Genomic DNA, 17,615 nt, shown 5'->3' with positions numbered 1-17,615 from the left:
CTCAAAAGTCCAGGGCAATTCAAAGCGGCCACCAGCAATTCTCTTAGTCTCTCTCTTTCTCCATGAGGTGCTACTTCCAAAAAGATCTCCTCTCTCTTGTCTCTCCAAATCTACATCACCAGCTCCTCCCAGTTCAGGACTTTCTTTTCACATCAACAAGCCCGTCCCACAGGTGGGATTAACAAACTCTGGGTTTCAACACAATCAATTTGAAAACCAAGCCAATACAGGGGAATCTTTAATTGCCATTACTATCACATGCCTACACTGAGTATGAGTAACAATACCAAAGTAACCCCAACAATCAGTCTCTGCTCACAAGAAGCTTACACATCCTACTGGGAACTATACAAGTTCATTAAGAACAGGTCATGACAAACTGGGGGTTTCTTTTGGTCTTTCTATCCAGAAGGGCCTAGCAGGGTGTTTTGTATATAATAAAGACTTAATAAATGTTTGTAAAACTGAATTAAATTGACTAGCAATCCTTACTTCCTTTTCTACACACTCACAAACCATCTCTTTCATTTGTCCTAGTATTTTTTTTAATTGAGTCAAGCACACCAACCTACAATCTGTAAAATAGAACTTTCCCCTTTTAAAAATTGGAACACTTGTCTATCTTAATTACCGTGATTCCTTCTTTCCCTCTTTTTCACCCTAGTTCTCCCAGATCCTTCAGAGATCACTCACAGTTTCAGTTTTTACATTTCAAGTTCTTTTAGTGTCCTAGGATGTCATTTATCTGGGCTAGGTGACTAGGGAGTCAGTTAGGTATTTTCATTAACTCCTCACTAGGTCACATAGTATAGTAGGAAGAGAACTGTAGAACAGAGGTTCTTAAATTAGGGTTCACAAACCGGAGTCTGTGTGGTTGGATGAGAAAAAAAAAAAATATCTTATTTTGACTAACCTTTGGTTTCCTTTATAATCCTATCTACTTTATCTTATGCATTTAAAAATATTATTCTGAAGAAGGGTTCACAGGCTTCACCAATCTTCTAAAGGAGTCCCATGACACACAAAAAAGATGAATAACTAGTTATGGTCACTGGGTTTCAATCTCAGCTCTGACACTTAATAGATGTATGACCGTAAGGACATCACTACACATACCTTCCTCAACTTCAGTTTGTTAAGAGGGATAATAATATTTATCTTACCTACCTAGAAGGGTTACTGTAAAGAAAGTACTTTGTAAATCTTAAAACCTTCCCCAAATTATTGTTATAATTCTGGCTTTCAATTTTCTGTTAACCATTCCACAGCTTCACTAAGTCTTTCTTGAGATTTGCATATTTCTTGAGAATTGCATATACTTTTCAAAGTTTATACATACTGTGGTTTTAAATAAGGGTGGCTTAACATTTTATGTTTTGTTATTTTTCTTTTTTAAAAATCTTAAATTGATGCTTATTTTTATACATAGAAATTTCTCAACCACTCCCCACTCAATAAAATCCTTCCTTGTAACAGAGATAATAAGTTAATTAAAATAACCATAAGAATGGTATATAAAGGAATGAAATGGAAAAATATTTATTAAGCTTGCTCTGTGCCAACCAAGTACTGATCTAAATGCTAGGAATACAAATAAAAAATGGAGACAGCCTCTGCTCTTAAGTGCTCATATTCTAATTAAGTAAGACAGTACATAAAGGAGGTTTTAGTTTCATGGCTAATGTAAAGTCCTGGTGACAAAGTAGCAGGCAGATGGCAAGGGCCCAAAGGCCTTGGGGAGGAATGGTGGAGCAGATGATCCCAGATCAAGAGGTCAGCAGATCCCACTGGAACACCTCCAGTAGAAGTGGAAATGGGAGGGGGAAGGTCAGCAAGTTGGCACTGGTGCCTAGTAAGAACTGGGTAATAGGTTCTTGGAGATTGGTTTAAGGAAAGGGAAGGTCTCTTCTGTATCTGATAATGTTTGGAAACTTCTGTACCTATAGCCCACTATATCTCAACCAAGGGAAGTGTGTATCACTATTGTTCCTCTAAAACCAAGTTCCCTGCATTTAATCTGAATTCTAAGTCTTTTGATTTTGTTTTTATTTACATTGTTGTGGTCATCATATATATTATTTTCTTGGTTATAGTTTCTTCAATCTATATCATTTCATGTAAACCTCCCCCTATTTTTCTGTGAATTCATCATATTAATCATTTCTTATAGATTAATATATTACATTCATATGCTGCAGACTAACAGGTTGGCATCCACTTTATTTCCAGTCTTTTTTCTTCCATAAGAAGTGATTCTATTAATAATTTGATATCTATAAGACCTTTCTGTTCCTTATTTCCTGGAGGTATATGCCCAGTAGTGGGACCACTGCATCAAAGGGAATGAAGAGTTCAATTTTCTTGAATAATTCCAAATTATCTCCCAGCATGGTTATATCAATTCATAGCTCCACCAGTGGTGAATTATTATACTTGGTTTTTCTCCAGGTCATTCAAACATTAATCTTTTCTTATTCTTGCCAATTTAGATATGAAGTAAAACATTAAAGGTTGTTGCAATTTGCTTTATCATAGTAGTAATAGTATTTTTCATATGATTGTTGGTCATTTGCATTTCTTCTGTTCAAAACTTGTAGTGGCTATTGGTTTTATTTGTATATTTATGTCAATCTCTATATATCTTAGACGCTATACTAGACTTTCATCAGAGATATTTGGTGCAAGTGTTCTTTTAATAAAGTTTTATCTTTTTAAAAATGTTTTTACACCAGTCATTTACCCCCTCTCCCCCAATCCAGAGAGCCTTGCCTTGCAACAAAGAAAAAGTTAAACAAAACAAACTGACATAACAATTGCGTCTATTCCGTGCCTGTAGTCTCTCCAGTTAGAAGATAGAGATGTATTTCCTCATCTGCTCTCTAAGGCTAAGCTTGCTCATTAAAATTATACGTGGTTTGACTGGTCTTTTTTTTTTCTTTCTTGATGATAATCCATTCTTTGATGGACACCTTCTGGACTTTTTTCACTATACCTTAAGGGAACAGTATATGGTGTCTAATGTGGTCTCAGACTGCATTAAAAGGAAGTAATAGGGGTGTCTGAGTGGCTCAGTGAATAGAGCACTGATCCTGGAGTCAGGAGGACCTGAGTTCAAATCCCGCCTCAGACATTTAACACTTAACTAGCCATGTGACCTTGGGCAAGTCACTTAACCCCGATTGCCCTGCCTTCTCCCCTCCAAGAAGGAAAAAAAAGGCGGGGGGAAGAACCAGGGAGCTGCTTGTCCTTCCCTGTTCATTCAACATCTGGAGTATTGTGTTCAATTCTGGGGACCACATGTCAGGAAGGACATTGAGAAACTAGAATGCATCCAGAGGAAGGCGACTAGTATGGGGAAGGGCTTGAGATTATGTCAAATGAAGGAATTTGGGACCGTTAGCCCAGATAAAAAAAGAGTTGGGAAAACATAGAAGGAAAACTTTCCGAACTATTAGAGCTATCTCCAAATTAAAAGGGATCCCTTGGGAAGTGGTAGCCTATATTCCTTAGAACAAATGCTAGACTAAAGAACATTTATCCAGGTCTTTTACAAGTGATTCTAGTTCAGGTATAGACTAGATCGATTAGATCACATCTGAAATCCATTTTAATTCCTGTTGTCTGTGATTCTTAAGAAGCCTTTCTTATTATGCTATTGAGAGTTTAAAGTCCATCTTAAGAATATAATTTAGATACTTTGCTAAATGTATTAACTTGCATTTGCCCACATCCATGCTTAATTTCCATTCATCTATTCATTCAATATTTATTAAGCTCCTATTAGTTGTAGTACAGCAATGAACATGATCTTGGACATTCTTGAGGAAATAGTGAAGGGCAGCCAGGTGTGCTGTGGTCTGTGAGGTCAGTAACAGTTGCACATGACTGACTGATAATAACAAAAGTTGTAGTATATCATGCCTTCTCAGATAGTTATAAGAAAATGTCCTGATGTTTATCAACATTGGCTTGATATCCTACAAACCCCCCAAAATGAAAGATTAATTGTAAACTGGAAGGCTTTATTGTGTCCTGCTTCCTCAGATCATTTAAAAGGGAGAGAAGAGAAGCATCACAGGATCATTTAAGCTTTACTACTTGGCTTTTCTCAAACTGATTTCAATTTTGTTTTTGTCTCAACATAGGAAGATATGCTTATATTTGTGGTACTCTGTCCCTAGGATTCCTCTCCACAGTGACCTCGTGGAAAAATTAAACTTAAATTTTAGAGAAATAAAAGTGAACTGAGAGCATGTGAGAATGAACCTAATTAAGCTCTTCTGTAGAGCAGGAGAGAAAGGAATTACTTAGTAGAATTACTTGGTAGGAAAGAGACCTGACTAGATTTGGGTCAGTCAGGAGTTAGACTCCTTCTAAAATGGAGAATGGAATCTTATAGGTGAAAACATGAAGAACTGGGATAAATATGACACAGAGTTTATCTTACCATGAAACGTAAGAGATCATGCTGCAAAGGAAGAGGTAATCTCCCTCTTCTTTCACCACTTGCAACCAGTTTATTCTTTTCTCATAAATATTCAGATGCTAGAAGGCCTGAACTCAAGAACAAAGTAGCTCCCTTCCCAAAGAACGAATGATTATACTTTTCCTCTAGCAGAATTCTATATAGAAATTTAGAGACAGACCAGATCCTTTTCAACTAGGGATATTAAGGAAGGTTTCATGGAAGAAGTGATATTGGAGTCCTACTTTGAAGGTTGGGTAGGATGGTATAGAATGAAGCTTGGCAATAACCTCTTGTGCTTATATCTGTCTGTGTCAGGACATGCCATACACTTGGTATCCCCACTCATCCATCCTCAAGGGCTGGGTTACCAAAAGGCGGGGTAAAAGTTATTTGTAGGTACTTCCTACCAATTATTCACAAATAGGCCACCAGGTGGCAATGTATACCAAATGTCCATGCACCCCAGGAAAAAGGGCCATGGCTAGAAAACAGGCTTTTTTTCTTGATTTTAACGAGAGCCACATCACCATAACTAAGAAAAAGACATAAGCAAAATTGAGTTGAGGAGGATAAGGTAGGAGCTATTGCATTGCAGTGAGACCTGAAAACATATGCTGAAAACAGCCTGCAAAGATGGAGGTAAGAGTCATTCAGGGAGCTCTGGAAGGCAGGGTTGGGTGAATTAAAGGGACAGAAGAAGCAGGATATAGGGAAGTCCAAGAACAGGGTTTGAAAGAAGGGCCTAAATGGAAAGGAAGAGGCATTCAGGAAAATCAGAGAGCAGGCAGTGAAGAATACAGACTTTAAAAAAAAGAGCTAGGAGTATGTACCTATACTTATGTAATGTGAACATTGTATGTAAACTAGCAATGGGGGGATGTGAGAGGAGAGGAGGCACATGTTTAGGCAGTGCTGGTGTCCATGCTCAGGGGAATACAGTGGCACAGGTAAAGACCAAGATCTTAAAATTCCAGTAGGGAGGAAAATGCCCACTGGAAAAAAACACAAAGGTTTTTCCAGGTTACAGAGTTTCATGTGACTCTGAAGGGGACAGAGATGTGCAGAAATGCAGAGGGATGGTTCATCCTGACAGCTAGCAAAATCATGTTTCTGGGGAGAAAGTACAGACAGTAGTTTCTCAGGTCTTCTATGAAAAGAAAAGCCATTAAACAAATCAGGTCCCAAACAATGAAAAAGTTCACACAGTCCCTCAACTGAGAAACTGCCAGAGCATTCCAGATACTTAAACAGTGAGTGGCCCGGAAGATTGTTGTCTGTATAATTAGCTCTTAATTATCTCACCTAGTCGGGAGGAGTTATGAAGTATATCCAAAACATCTGGTAATCCAAAATTATTTAAATTAGGTTTAGGGGTATATTTTCTGTTAGTTTATTTTAGCATATTTGCCTTTATTATGTTTAGGTTAATTGTAAAATTAGACTTGTGTTCCTTGAGTACAAAACCAGTTAACAGCAGTGAAAGGTGGTTCAGAAGGGTTCTGCATAGAAGAGAGAAACCAGTCTGAGACTCATATTTTGTCATAAATGAGCCATACAAGGATAATTGAAAGGTGACTAGACTGCTACAGGAATAGAGCAGTAGTTTCCTTTTTTACTCAATAGCATTTTACAAAGGCAGTTGTTGCAGGGGCGTCATTTCATTCACCTCCTCACATCCATTTGGAGAAGGCAGCCCTCAGATACCAGAAGATAAACTTCCCTGGGCCTCTATCATGGCCAGGTTGTTATTTCAGGGAAGACCTACAATCCCCAAGAGATAGGTGTGCATGGACCATCTGGATTCTGGAGAAATGTGAAACAGTCCTGTATATAAAGCAACGTGCTTTGTAAATCAAGAGAGCTGAGTTCTGGCATAGACAGGCACAGAAACAATCCTGTTTTCCTTTTTTTTCTCAGAACCCAGATGGTGCATGCACATGTCCCTCTTGGTACCATAGGCCTTCCCTGGAATAACATCCTAGCCTTGCCAAGAATAGGGATGCTTTTGCCCAGTGAGGTTTATCCGGTATTTGAGAGGAGGGCTTCCTTTCCTTATTATCTGAAAATACAGCTGTCTCTTAGGGATTAAAGGTGGGGATGGAATGGAATAGAGATTCAATAACAGCCCCATATCAAACTGCAAAATGCTATCATGTCAAAGAAAGTCATTTGTGGCCTACCCATTAAACAGATTCTCTTTCACTTGAAACTTCTTTCTACTTTTATTAAATGTTTTATTGATGCCCCCCCCCTTTAAGCTTTCCTCTCATTTCCCAATGACTCATCCGCCCCAGAAGTTCTTTTAATAATTCGTTCAGGGCGCTCTCCCTTTGGCCTCTTCCGGTCGGTGGAGTGCCTGTTAGCGCAGGCTGAGGTGTAAAGATGGCTAAGTCTAAGAACCATACCACTCACAACCAATCACAAAAATGGCACAGAAATGGCATCAAGAAACCCAGGTCACAGAGATACGAGTCTCTGAAAGGGGTTGACCCCAAGTTTCTGAGAAACATGCGCTTTGCCAAGAAACACAATAAGAAGGGGCTGAAGAAGATGCAGGCCAACAACGCCAAAGCCATCAAGGCCAGAGCAGAGGCCATCAAGGCCCTGAGCACCAAGGCCTCCAAAGCCAAGCTCCTCAGGCACAAGATCCCCAAGGCCAGCGCCCGGCGTGCTGGCCACAAGGTGGCTACCAAGCGTCCAGGTCCTAGAATCGGCATCAAACGTCCAGGCTCCAGGATCACAAAGTCTGACTCTAAGGTTGCCAGAACCACTGACCCCAAGTCTACCAAGCCCACTGACCCCAAGGCTGTCAAGCCCACTGACCCCACGGCTGCCAAGTCTGCCGCCAAGGTCAGTAAGTCAGATCCCAAGGCTACCAAATCTGGCCCCAAGGCTACCAAATCTCATGCTAAGGCCACCAAGTCTGACCCCAAGGTCACCAAGTCTGATTCCAAGGCAGCCAAGTCTGATTCTAAGGCTGCTAAGCCTGCCGAGTCCAAACCCAAAGATGCTGGGGCTGAAGCTGCTGGTCCCAAGCCTTCAAAATAAATGCTTCAGAACAGAAGGACTTGTTTAAAGCTAAAACTCCCTTTTTTCCCAGCCAGGGTATGATATTCACTATTTTGTACAAATAAAGAAAATGGTGAGTCATAAAAAAAAAAAAATAATAATTCGTTCAGGGCAAAGAGCAAAGGTGACCACAGTAGAGTAAAAAGCAAAACCCGGGAATTTCTCATTGTTTCTAAAGTGAGGAAGGAGCTTGGAAAGTCTATCCTGAGCTGGAATGCTAAATTCCTGAGAGATTTTTCAGCTTGGTAAGAACTATGGTTTAGTGGCAAAGGTGGGAAGAGGGAGAACAGCCAATGGCATATGATTTCTCCCCATGGGATAGCCACAGACATAAAACATAATTCCCAGCCTTCACTATCTTTCCCACTGACAGGGCCTTTGTGAACCAGGAAAAATTGGAAGCAAAAGGAGAAGGGAGACTTCTTGATGCTGTTCACTCACTCAGATGATATACAGCAAGAACCATAGGAAGCTATAGGAGTCTCCAGAACCCAAACCGAATGGGTTCCAGATGTGCCTGGGAGCCTTTGACTCTCAACCTTCATTTCAACAAATAGATCTTCTCTTCTATCTAATAATTAGTCAAGGGAATTGGGAAGGGATAGCGTGAGTAACAGTAGCAGTACTGGAGGAAATCTTAGAATCATCTTAGCCTTTTAAAGCTGGAAGGGAGAGCAGAGATCGTGTTTTCTTATTCTTGCTCGTAACTCTGGACCCAAGTGAGAAGCTAGATCTCCAGTGTGAAGAATGGAACAATGGCCAGATTCCAATTTGTGCCACTGTACCCCTCTTCCTTCTTAAATGCTACACCCAGAGACCTTGTCTTATCTAAATGTAATACTCTTTTTGTCATTAGGCAAAAATGTCTTTGGCTTCAAAGTGCTAGTCTTATAGAAGAACAATTGGAAGCAAAGCAAACATTTACTGTGTCATACAAAGGAGTGATAAAATTAGAGATAGGCTTAGGTAAATAGTAGGGTATTTTGGCTTGCCTCAGACTTCTTAGGTTCTAATTGTAGGCTAAAGGGGGAAAATAAAATGTAGTCTCTTCAAGAAGTTAGTGGAATTCAAGGAGAATGCTTTGTAAACCTTAAATATAAATGTAAATTATTATTGATTATTTTTTTAAAAAGGAGAATACTAGGTTGGCCCAACACTCCTTTCTCTGGCAAATGCATGTTATTTGCAGAGGCTAATATGTAGGCCTGGAGGCCTGGAATAACTGGAATATCCTGCCATTGTTTTCTAGTAGATCTATAATTCAGGTCTCCAAGAGAAAATCTGCCTAGTACATCATGGTCATTTTTAACAGGTAGTCTCGCCTAGCTTCTCTGCTTCCTCTAATTTATACTTCACAAAACTCACAAAATAAATTGGCCGGAGTGCTTGAAAGGATGAAAAGTGCTTTCCTTACAAAAATTCTGTAATTTTTATTTTAACAGTTGAGGAAATGGAAGGTTAAAGAGTTTAAATGACTTAAATTGTGAACTCCATGAGGCTAAAAACTGTCTTTTTTTTTTTGGAGGGGGGAAGGTAGGGCAATTGGGGTTAAGTGACTTGCCCAAGGTCACACTGCTAGTTTTTTGTGTTGTGTCTGAGGCAGGATTTGAACCCTGGCCTCCTGACTTCAGGGCCAGTGCTCCATTCATTGTGCCACCTAGTTGCTCCAAGAACTGTCTTTTTCTCCCTAGACTAGCAAAGTGTCTGGCACATAGTAGGTACTTAATAAATGCTTATCGACTGATTGACTTAACCAGTCACATAAGGAAGTATCAGAGCTGAAACTTAAGCCCTGGTTTTCTGACTCAAACAAATAGTCTTCTTGCTACACTACAGTGTACAATCTTTCATGTACATCCTTAAAAAGTTAAACCTACTTAGATTTCCTGACCTATCTCACAAGTTAGTCATAAGCAAATCAAGTTAGAGAATTTCATTATTAGTCAATAACTTCCAGATATTATAGTAGTTGTCAGATAAAAATACGGAATTCTGTAAAGATACAGGGTTCTGCTCAATATATGGGCTATGCCCAGTCAGACCCACCCTGATATAGGTTGTTATCTCCTCTAATGAGAAAGTAAGGATAGTCTTTGTACCTAGCAGTAATACTTTGGTTTGGTTTGGGTTTTGTTTTCACTTAATAGTATTTTATTTTTTTCCAGTTGCATGCAAAGATAGTTTTTTCAACATTCACAATTACAAGATTTTGATTTTTTAAGTTCCCTTTCTTCCCCAAGACAGCAAGCCCGTCCTTGTCTTGGATCTAGTCCATACCTGTGAGTTTACCTGTTCTTTCTCTGTCTCTTGTCTCCTGTCTCTATCTCTGTCTCTATATCTATATCTATGTTGGTCTATATGTAGATAGATATAAATACACGTAGATATGTGTGTATATGTATACATGTATGTACATACATATATACATACTATACACATGTATGTGTGTATCCTTTTCTATTACTCTGGTCAGTGTTTCTTATCTGTCTTGTATCTGGACTCTACACATGTTATCCTCTCACACCTCCTTTTCTGTCTTCTGCCCTGTCTCTGGTTCTTGCTCTGCCTAAGTCCACATCTATTTCTCTGCTTTTGTGAGTCTCTGTTACTCTTTGTGCCTCTTTACTGTATTTCTCCACCAGCTTGTTTGCTCTATGATGATATTATCTCCATGGCAACCTCTCCTCTGGGGAAGAATGAGGGTGTTGAGCAGAAGAATAAGTAAGAGAGGCTGTGTAGGTAAGACAGTGAGAAAGACATGCAAAATGGAAGGTGAACTCTGGGGCTGACTCCTGGAATATAATTCAGGTCAGACTTGGAGATTCCATTTAGTTTACCCCCACACCTCTAAAGAACCCAAAATGGGGGATCCAAATTCGATTTCTCCCAGGAATATAAGCTTCTAAGCAAATCACAACTTGTACCTCTCTTCTCTACCATCCTTCCCTGTGTCTTCCTTATGTAGTCAATGCTCATTAGGCATGAACACATATCCTGTGATCTGAGTCAGCTTTTCCTCCTTCTGTTTTCTTAGGCTTTATGAATCCGGTGACTATAAGGTCTCAGAAGTTTCCTTTTCAGAGTAAATAATATTTGCATAGAAACCACAGTCATCTTCCCATTATAGTGAGTGTTAGGCAATAATCTATTTAATTCTAGGAATCAAATCTTAAGGAAAAAAAATTTTTTTAAAAACCTAAGGGGCAGCTAGGTGGCGCAGTGAGTAGAGCACTGGCTCTGAAGTCAGGAGGACCTGAGTTCGAATTCAACCTCAGACACTTGACACTTATTAGCTGTGTGACCTTGGGCAAGTCACTTAACCCCAATTGCCCTGCCTTCCCCCCCCCCAAAAAAAAAACCAAAAAAAAAAAAATAACTTAAAGACAGAGAGAAAATCAGAAAAGGCTGCATATGTGACGGCAACTGGAAATAGCTCAGAAAAACTGGGAATATGGGAATAAAATGGGAATAATGAATAAAGGTATTGAGATTGTTTAAACTGTACTAGGAAAGGCTGTCACATAACTTTTCCTTTTTTCTTTTTTATTAAATTCATTTATTTTTAACATTCCTTTTAAAAAAAATTTCGAGTTCAAAATTTTCTCCCTCCATTCCTCCCTTCTCCTACCCACTGAGAAGGCAAGCAATGTGATATGAATTATACATGTGAAATCATGGAACATAACTTTTCAAGATGATGAATAGTTTAAATGACACTGATTGTAGCACCCGAGAGGATGGCTACTACCTCTTCAAGGGGGTACCCTGTAGGTACCCATTTCTAAAACTATAGTTTACAGCGTCTCATCAGTGTGCATCCATGATTATTAGTCAGTCATCATCTCAATTAACTAAAAGTAAAGGCATTACTCAGATGGCATAGCAAGATAAGATAATAAGGAGTTGGAAAATAACCTCTTTACAACCTGGGGCACACTCCCACAAATACATGTGGCATCCATGGGAAGAGTGGGCACAGACTTAAGTCACCAGACACACATGTGGTCAAGACAACTGCCATTGTTTGAGACTTTACCTCCCCTGATAGCAGTGAGAGAGCAAAGGGTCAACCTTTACTTCTGACAACCCTACCTGATACAGGAGTGGGTTCCATCCTTGAGAAATTTCACCCTAAATGATGTTGACTAGCCAACACATTTCCCAAGTATTCATCTCTGCATGCCCTAACCTAGCAAAGACCGTTTACCTACGGTACGAATCACCAGCAGCTCCAAGTCTTGAGGTCCTTGGGTTGCTTTTTGTTTTTTCTTTTTAAACTCTAATGTTCTCCAGTTGGTGATTATGCACAAATGGCTAGGCAAAAAGCAATGTGTCAGTAGGTCCTCCAAAGCAAAAAGCTCTATACATCTGACACAGTTCAGGTCCGGGTACTTCCAAATTAGGGTCTACCTTTTTACATTGTCTCTGTAATTTACCCCTTAGAGTTGGCACCTTTGCTTATCTGAAAAGGACAGATGGTCTAAAACTGAAATATAGAGACTGTTACTGTAGGCTTGCTGTTTCACTTTGGACTGGTCAAAACCCTTACGCATGAGAGATCTAGGTTAGCTATAAATAACATCTTCCTGACCATGGGATTTTTTATACGTCATAGATGATAACTAAGAACAGTTGATGTTGACATGAGGGGTAATTGAGATATAAGTGCATTAGAGACTGCAGAATTAAATTAAACATCTTCTATATGTTCATATAGAAGTATATACAGTATATATGGCATTAATGTATGGAAGAAACTACACCAGGGGAGATGGTGGTGCACCAGTCAGTTGGGGCTTTCCACAAACTGTGATGCCTTAAAATGAAGGTCAATCTCTTCTGCCCATTTCACTTCCCATTGCTGGCAGCAAATACCCATCTAAATGGGTGATTTTTGTGGTAAAGCAGTATCAAAACTAGGAAATGAAAAACGTCAGCATATGCACAAACCAAATGGTATTTGTTGAAAGATATGATATTATCTACAACCAGTTCAAACCTCAAGACAGTTCAAGGGTAGGTATATACCATGCAAGTTTTCAGGTTTGAGACAAGGTAGATTTCCATAAATTGTTTGGGCTGCTGCCTGGCACTGGTGTCTTACCAGCCGTGTACCCCCAAATTCAGCTCCCTAGCCCCCTTTTTTTACAATTTCCCTCTCTTCCCTAGGAACTTAGCTTTGGGATTTTAAACAATATAACTGGTTGAGGAGAATGAAGGAGAGAAAAGAGAGAGTTTGGGTTGCACCTTGATGACTTTGCAAATGTATTGGGTATTATTCTCACAAAAACAAGTATTTTCCCTGGGCTCCTAGGCTAGACTCAGCATAAGACTTGTCTCTAAATTCTCTGAGATCTGGAACTTATGCCTCTGCACAGAAGGGCTTAACCCATAAAGGGCTTTGTGGTTAAAAAAAAAAAAGTACAGTTTATTTAGAGCCCAAACTTCTGATAACTTTTAACCCTCCAGAGCTAATTTCCAGACTCTAAAGCACACAGCATATTGGGGTGTCCAGCGTCTATGACATGGGTTAACAGATGATTTAACGGGGTGAAAATAGGTCCTACAGCATGACTCCCTGACTCCTTTTCTGTGCTCCTCTGAACTTCCTAGAACCCTCCACTCACTACGCCTATTGTAAAAATATGGTTCACTTGTTATAGTGATTACCTCTGATGGTGGTGTAGGGGGAGGAAAGATAAGATAGACTATGTCACCTGGGACCTCTGCTCATGGCTCTGTTATAATACTCAGGCTTCTACACTTGAGTAATATGTGATAGTAAAAAGGGAAGTGAGAAATTTGAGTGTCAATTCCAGGAAAAAAGACCAGGTTTACATCAGTATTCTACATGGCAAAAGAGCTTCCTTCCTCTCTTTTTCTTGCATCTTTTCAAACATTTGTTTAATAATAGTTACTCTTCTTTTTCCTCCTCTCTAGATTTTCATCACCTCTTTATTATTTTATCTCCAACTTTTTTATGTCCCCAGCTTTTTCCTCAGAAGTCACTCTGTTTTGCACACTCCTCTTTCTTTTACGACTTTTCCCAGGGTAGTAGTCTCAGTCTCCAGGGGCCAACACGTAGTCCCAACCAACTGCATTCCCTAATTTGAGCCTCTTTTTCCTTTGAAATGCCGACAGTGACATTCCCTTTAAGGCAAGCCCCCTCCTAGGCCTCCAGGAAATTCTTCCTCTTTTGGCTTTCCCACCCTTCTTTCATCCCCCCTAAGCAATGCTTCAGCTCCGGTCTGGTTAGGTCTGGTCTGCTTGGGCCAGCAATCAAATCTTCCTTTGAGGAAAATATTCATTCCCCTAAGAGTAAAGGCAGATGGTTAAGATTCCAGAATTTCTGGAACCCAAGATCCAGACCACACTTTAGGTGCCCCATAGGGCAGGGAGGGGAGAGAGAGGAGAGAGATAAAGAGTGAAAGAAACAGATGTGAAAAAGAGGTTTGTTTTTTGTTTTTGTTTGGGAGGGGGTGGGCGTTTAATGGAAATATGCAAGACTACAGTAGGCGAACTGAAGGAGTTTTAGAAGCATCTGTCTGGAAGCAGTGAGGATAAAATAGGGTAGCATGGAAAGATTTTTAAGGGTCTGAGTTAGTGTAGGAGACATTAGGGACTTCTGAGAGAACAGGAATTTTATAGGATACTGTGGGCCTTTCCAAAGTCTAATGGGACTCAAATGTCGATTTGGTGGTTGGCTGCCTAGGACTGAACCATCCTTCTGGGCAAGAGCTTTGTAAAGCCCCTTCTCTCTCCCCCAGGTTCCAGATAAGCTCAGACGCTTAGCAATTGTTTTGACATCCCTTCTCCACCTTCCCTCAGTCGTCCCCCTCCCTCTTTCTGCAGAGAGGTGGGGGAGTTGCAGGCCCACAGACTCTGAGCATGAGCAATGCCTTCGTGTGTCTGCTGAGGACGTGTGGGGTGGCACGAAGCCGAGAGCTCGGAGCTCGGCACTCACATCCTGTCCCCGCCCAGACCAGCCAACCCCCCCTCTCGGTCCCTCTTTAGTTCTAAGGGATGCCCTGATGAGGCACAGAAAAGAGGAACTGTGTCTTCCACTTTCTCTTTCCTAATTTTGCTCAAACCTTCTTTCTCACTGCAGGGTTAAAGTAGGGATATAGATTGTGGAGAAGGGATAAATGCCGGAAAAAAGGAAACGGAAATGGAAAAAAAAAAAAGGACCCAAGGAAGGGGAGAAAAGGAGCAAGGAAATAAGCAGAGATTTACAGGGGCATATATATCTACTCAAGATATATATATATATATATATATATATATATCTTGAGTAGAGGTGGGAATGGAGGGGAGGAGGTTGATCAGAAGAAAAATCTTGCTAGGATATTTTATAGGAATAACAAGCATAAGGAGGGGATAGGACCAAACTGGGAAAAAATGAAATCTGATGTAAAGTTAGTAAATACTAGAAAGTGAAAAGTACTCTAGAATGTTCATTTACAAAAGGTTGGTGATCATAGTCATTCTGCTTTAGCAGGCTTACATAAGTTCAATTTACATAAATGACATACAAGTTTTGAGAAATAACATTTCTTGAGTGAAGCAGGCCTTATAGAGTATGCCTGGAGGAGCTACAGATATTCTGCATTCCTTCTGTCAGGTCTCCCCTCCTCCTTAGCCCTCAAGTAAGGGGTGAAGTCAAAGGTCTTCAGATCCTAACCTTTGATACCTCCATTCTTCCAACCTGAATCTTCCATGAATTCCATTGTCTTAATCCTGTTAGAAAAAAAGACACACATGTGAAGCTATCCACCCAAAACTCCGTGGCCCAAAGTTTCTGGTAGAAGAGAGAGAATCTTCCACGTCTATCGTTAATGTTTGTTCCAAAATCCTTTCCTCGGGTCCCAAAAAGAGACAGATGGCTAGACAAATAAGAAATAGAGCTAAGTGGGGTGCTGATGGAGGGAATTTGAGCAAGTCACTTCCTCATTATGTGCTTAAGACTCATGTCTTAGAGGGAATTTCTTGGAATTTGGGTGTTAATCTAAATTTACTGGCTTGTGTTTTTTTTTCCCCCCTCATAGGAAGCTACTAAAAAGCCAATGTCCAAACCTAAAGCATGTCCTCCCCATATTTCTCAGTTGTTGTTTTTTGCACATTTCCCATTAGTGTGGGAGAAATAAATGGAGACTGAATCCAACTCTATGCTCTGGCTGACACCTCCCAGTTTTAGTCCTCTTCTTCTTTTTCCTCCACCTCTTTTTTTTCCACTTGAGTATCTTATTTTTTCCAGTTACATGTAGAGATAGTTTTCAACATTCACTGTTATAATATTTTGAATTCCAAATGTTTTTCTCCATCCTCTCCTCTCCCCTCCCCACGAGGGCAAGCAATGTGATATAGACTATACATGTACAATCATATTAAACATATTTCCATATTAGTCATGTTGTGAAAGAAGAATCAGAACAAAAGGGAAAAACCATGTTCCTCGATCTCTTTATGCCTTTATATCCCTTTATAGACTTCAACTGAGCCTCTATGGTTGTGACATCTGATCCAGGCAGTTTTTAACCATTCAAAATACACATACACACCTTCCGGCCTAACACTCCCCCTTCCTCTAACCATATCTTCTATCCTGACTCTATGGGAAGCCAATGTGGCCCTTTATCCAGTTTTCTCTGGTCAAATTCATCTTCACTGAGCAGAAATGATCAACTCAACTGAAGCACCTTTTTTTTTACTCCTGATGGCTTCTCCTATGGGGAGTCCAAGGAGAGTTCCTCAGAGTTCACTAGTCGTCTGACAATATTCTCCATAGCAGGGCTCTCTAGATGCCCGACAACCTCCTGTGCTAGGTCACTGGCACTCCTTTTTCCCCTTCCCATAATGGAACAATCACTTATCTCTAGCCCCCAGATTTCCTACACCCCATCTGTGCTTCCTGTTTACCATGAGCCACTTAAGATGGGGACCAATAGTAGGTGTCATTTCTAAAACCTAGAGTGAGATAGGGAGTTGGAAGATTCTCCTTTTGTTTTGTCTAGTTTTAAGATCTTTGACGTTAGATCAGAAGAAATAGAGATGAAACTCAAGCTGGTTAATTGTGCTACTCAATAACCTAAGAAACTATTGACTACATATTTCTTGGTTTTCCTTTTTATTTATTCATTGTGATCATGCATATTTGTGCAAACAGATGCATGAATGTGTGTGAAAGAATATACAAACATGAAGTTACACACCCTAGAGCACATACCATAGGGTCAGGGTGAACTTAGACAAGTCTGCCAAGAACTTGGTAATTAGAGGGCCTCTATCAATGGCAGCAATTGGCTTCACAAGCAAATGTAGCAGCACCCACTGAAGTGACAGGTTAACAGCTGCATATTCATATTAGACTCACACAAGAACATATACCTCAGAACATACACAAATATGTGCTGGTCAGAAAAAGAGAGCAAAGGAGGAAAGTGAAAGACACATTCCCCTCCCCCCCCCCAAAAAAAACCCAAACACCACCAGAAACAAAAATAAATTTAAAAGACCCCAAAGTAACCAAGCACCCCACTCCCTAAAAGATGTCAGCATCTCTGCTTGGTGGAATCGAAACAGCCATAGGAACAGAACACAGATTCTTTAGAGGGAAAGCAGTGATGAAGAAAGGGGCAGGATCATTTGGTCTAGGAAAGGATCCCCTTAGATACCTCAGCTGATTCTCCGCACGTCTTCGTGCCCACTCTCATACGCAGGAAGGTGGAGCTTACGTTGCTAGTGTCGACACATGCAGACTAATCTCTAAGGTGGAAGGAAGGAAACAATTGTTTGGTTTCCAGGCCCTCCTTGACCAAGCTGGGCTGAGGATGGGCAATTCAATTGGAAGAGGGAGAACTTAGCTGTTTGTTACATTCAGAGCCCATATGAAACCACAAGTGCAGTGTCATACCGATGAAATGACAGTTGTACAGTGGGTAAATATAATTATAATTATTCCAACATAATGTAATAACTATTGATAATATTATAATAAAATGATTAGACTCAATAAGAACTTTCTTTCCTTGTTCCATGAGGCTAAAAACTGTCTTTTTTTGTCTTTTTTTTTTGGAGGGGG

At 40.1% G+C, this 17,615-nt stretch overlaps 1 long non-coding RNA gene and 1 pseudogene across 1 annotated transcript; one reads left to right on the top strand and one right to left on the bottom strand.

The window, feature by feature from the left end:
- The first annotated feature begins 6,786 nt into the window (after positions 1-6,786).
- Positions 6,787-7,638, top strand: LOC138175571 (large ribosomal subunit protein eL29 pseudogene; annotated as a pseudogene).
- Positions 7,639-14,973: 7,335 nt separating this feature from the next.
- On the bottom strand, positions 14,974-17,384 carry LOC138175570 (uncharacterized). Its single transcript, XR_011172036.1, has 2 exons — positions 17,209-17,384; positions 14,974-15,274 (listed from the first exon to the last, which is right to left on the bottom strand). It is a non-coding gene; the product is annotated as an uncharacterized lncRNA (long non-coding RNA).
- Between the last annotated feature and the right edge of the window lie 231 nt (positions 17,385-17,615).

This window comes from Petaurus breviceps, unplaced genomic scaffold (assembly GCF_028583685.1).
Source record: "Petaurus breviceps papuanus isolate PSGF00001 unplaced genomic scaffold, PetGlider_PUasm1.0 78, whole genome shotgun sequence".
Classification (NCBI taxonomy): domain Eukaryota; kingdom Metazoa; phylum Chordata; class Mammalia; order Diprotodontia; family Petauridae; genus Petaurus; species Petaurus breviceps.
The sequence above is the reverse complement of the archived record's forward strand: the minus strand, read 5'-3'. Positions and strand labels throughout refer to the sequence as shown.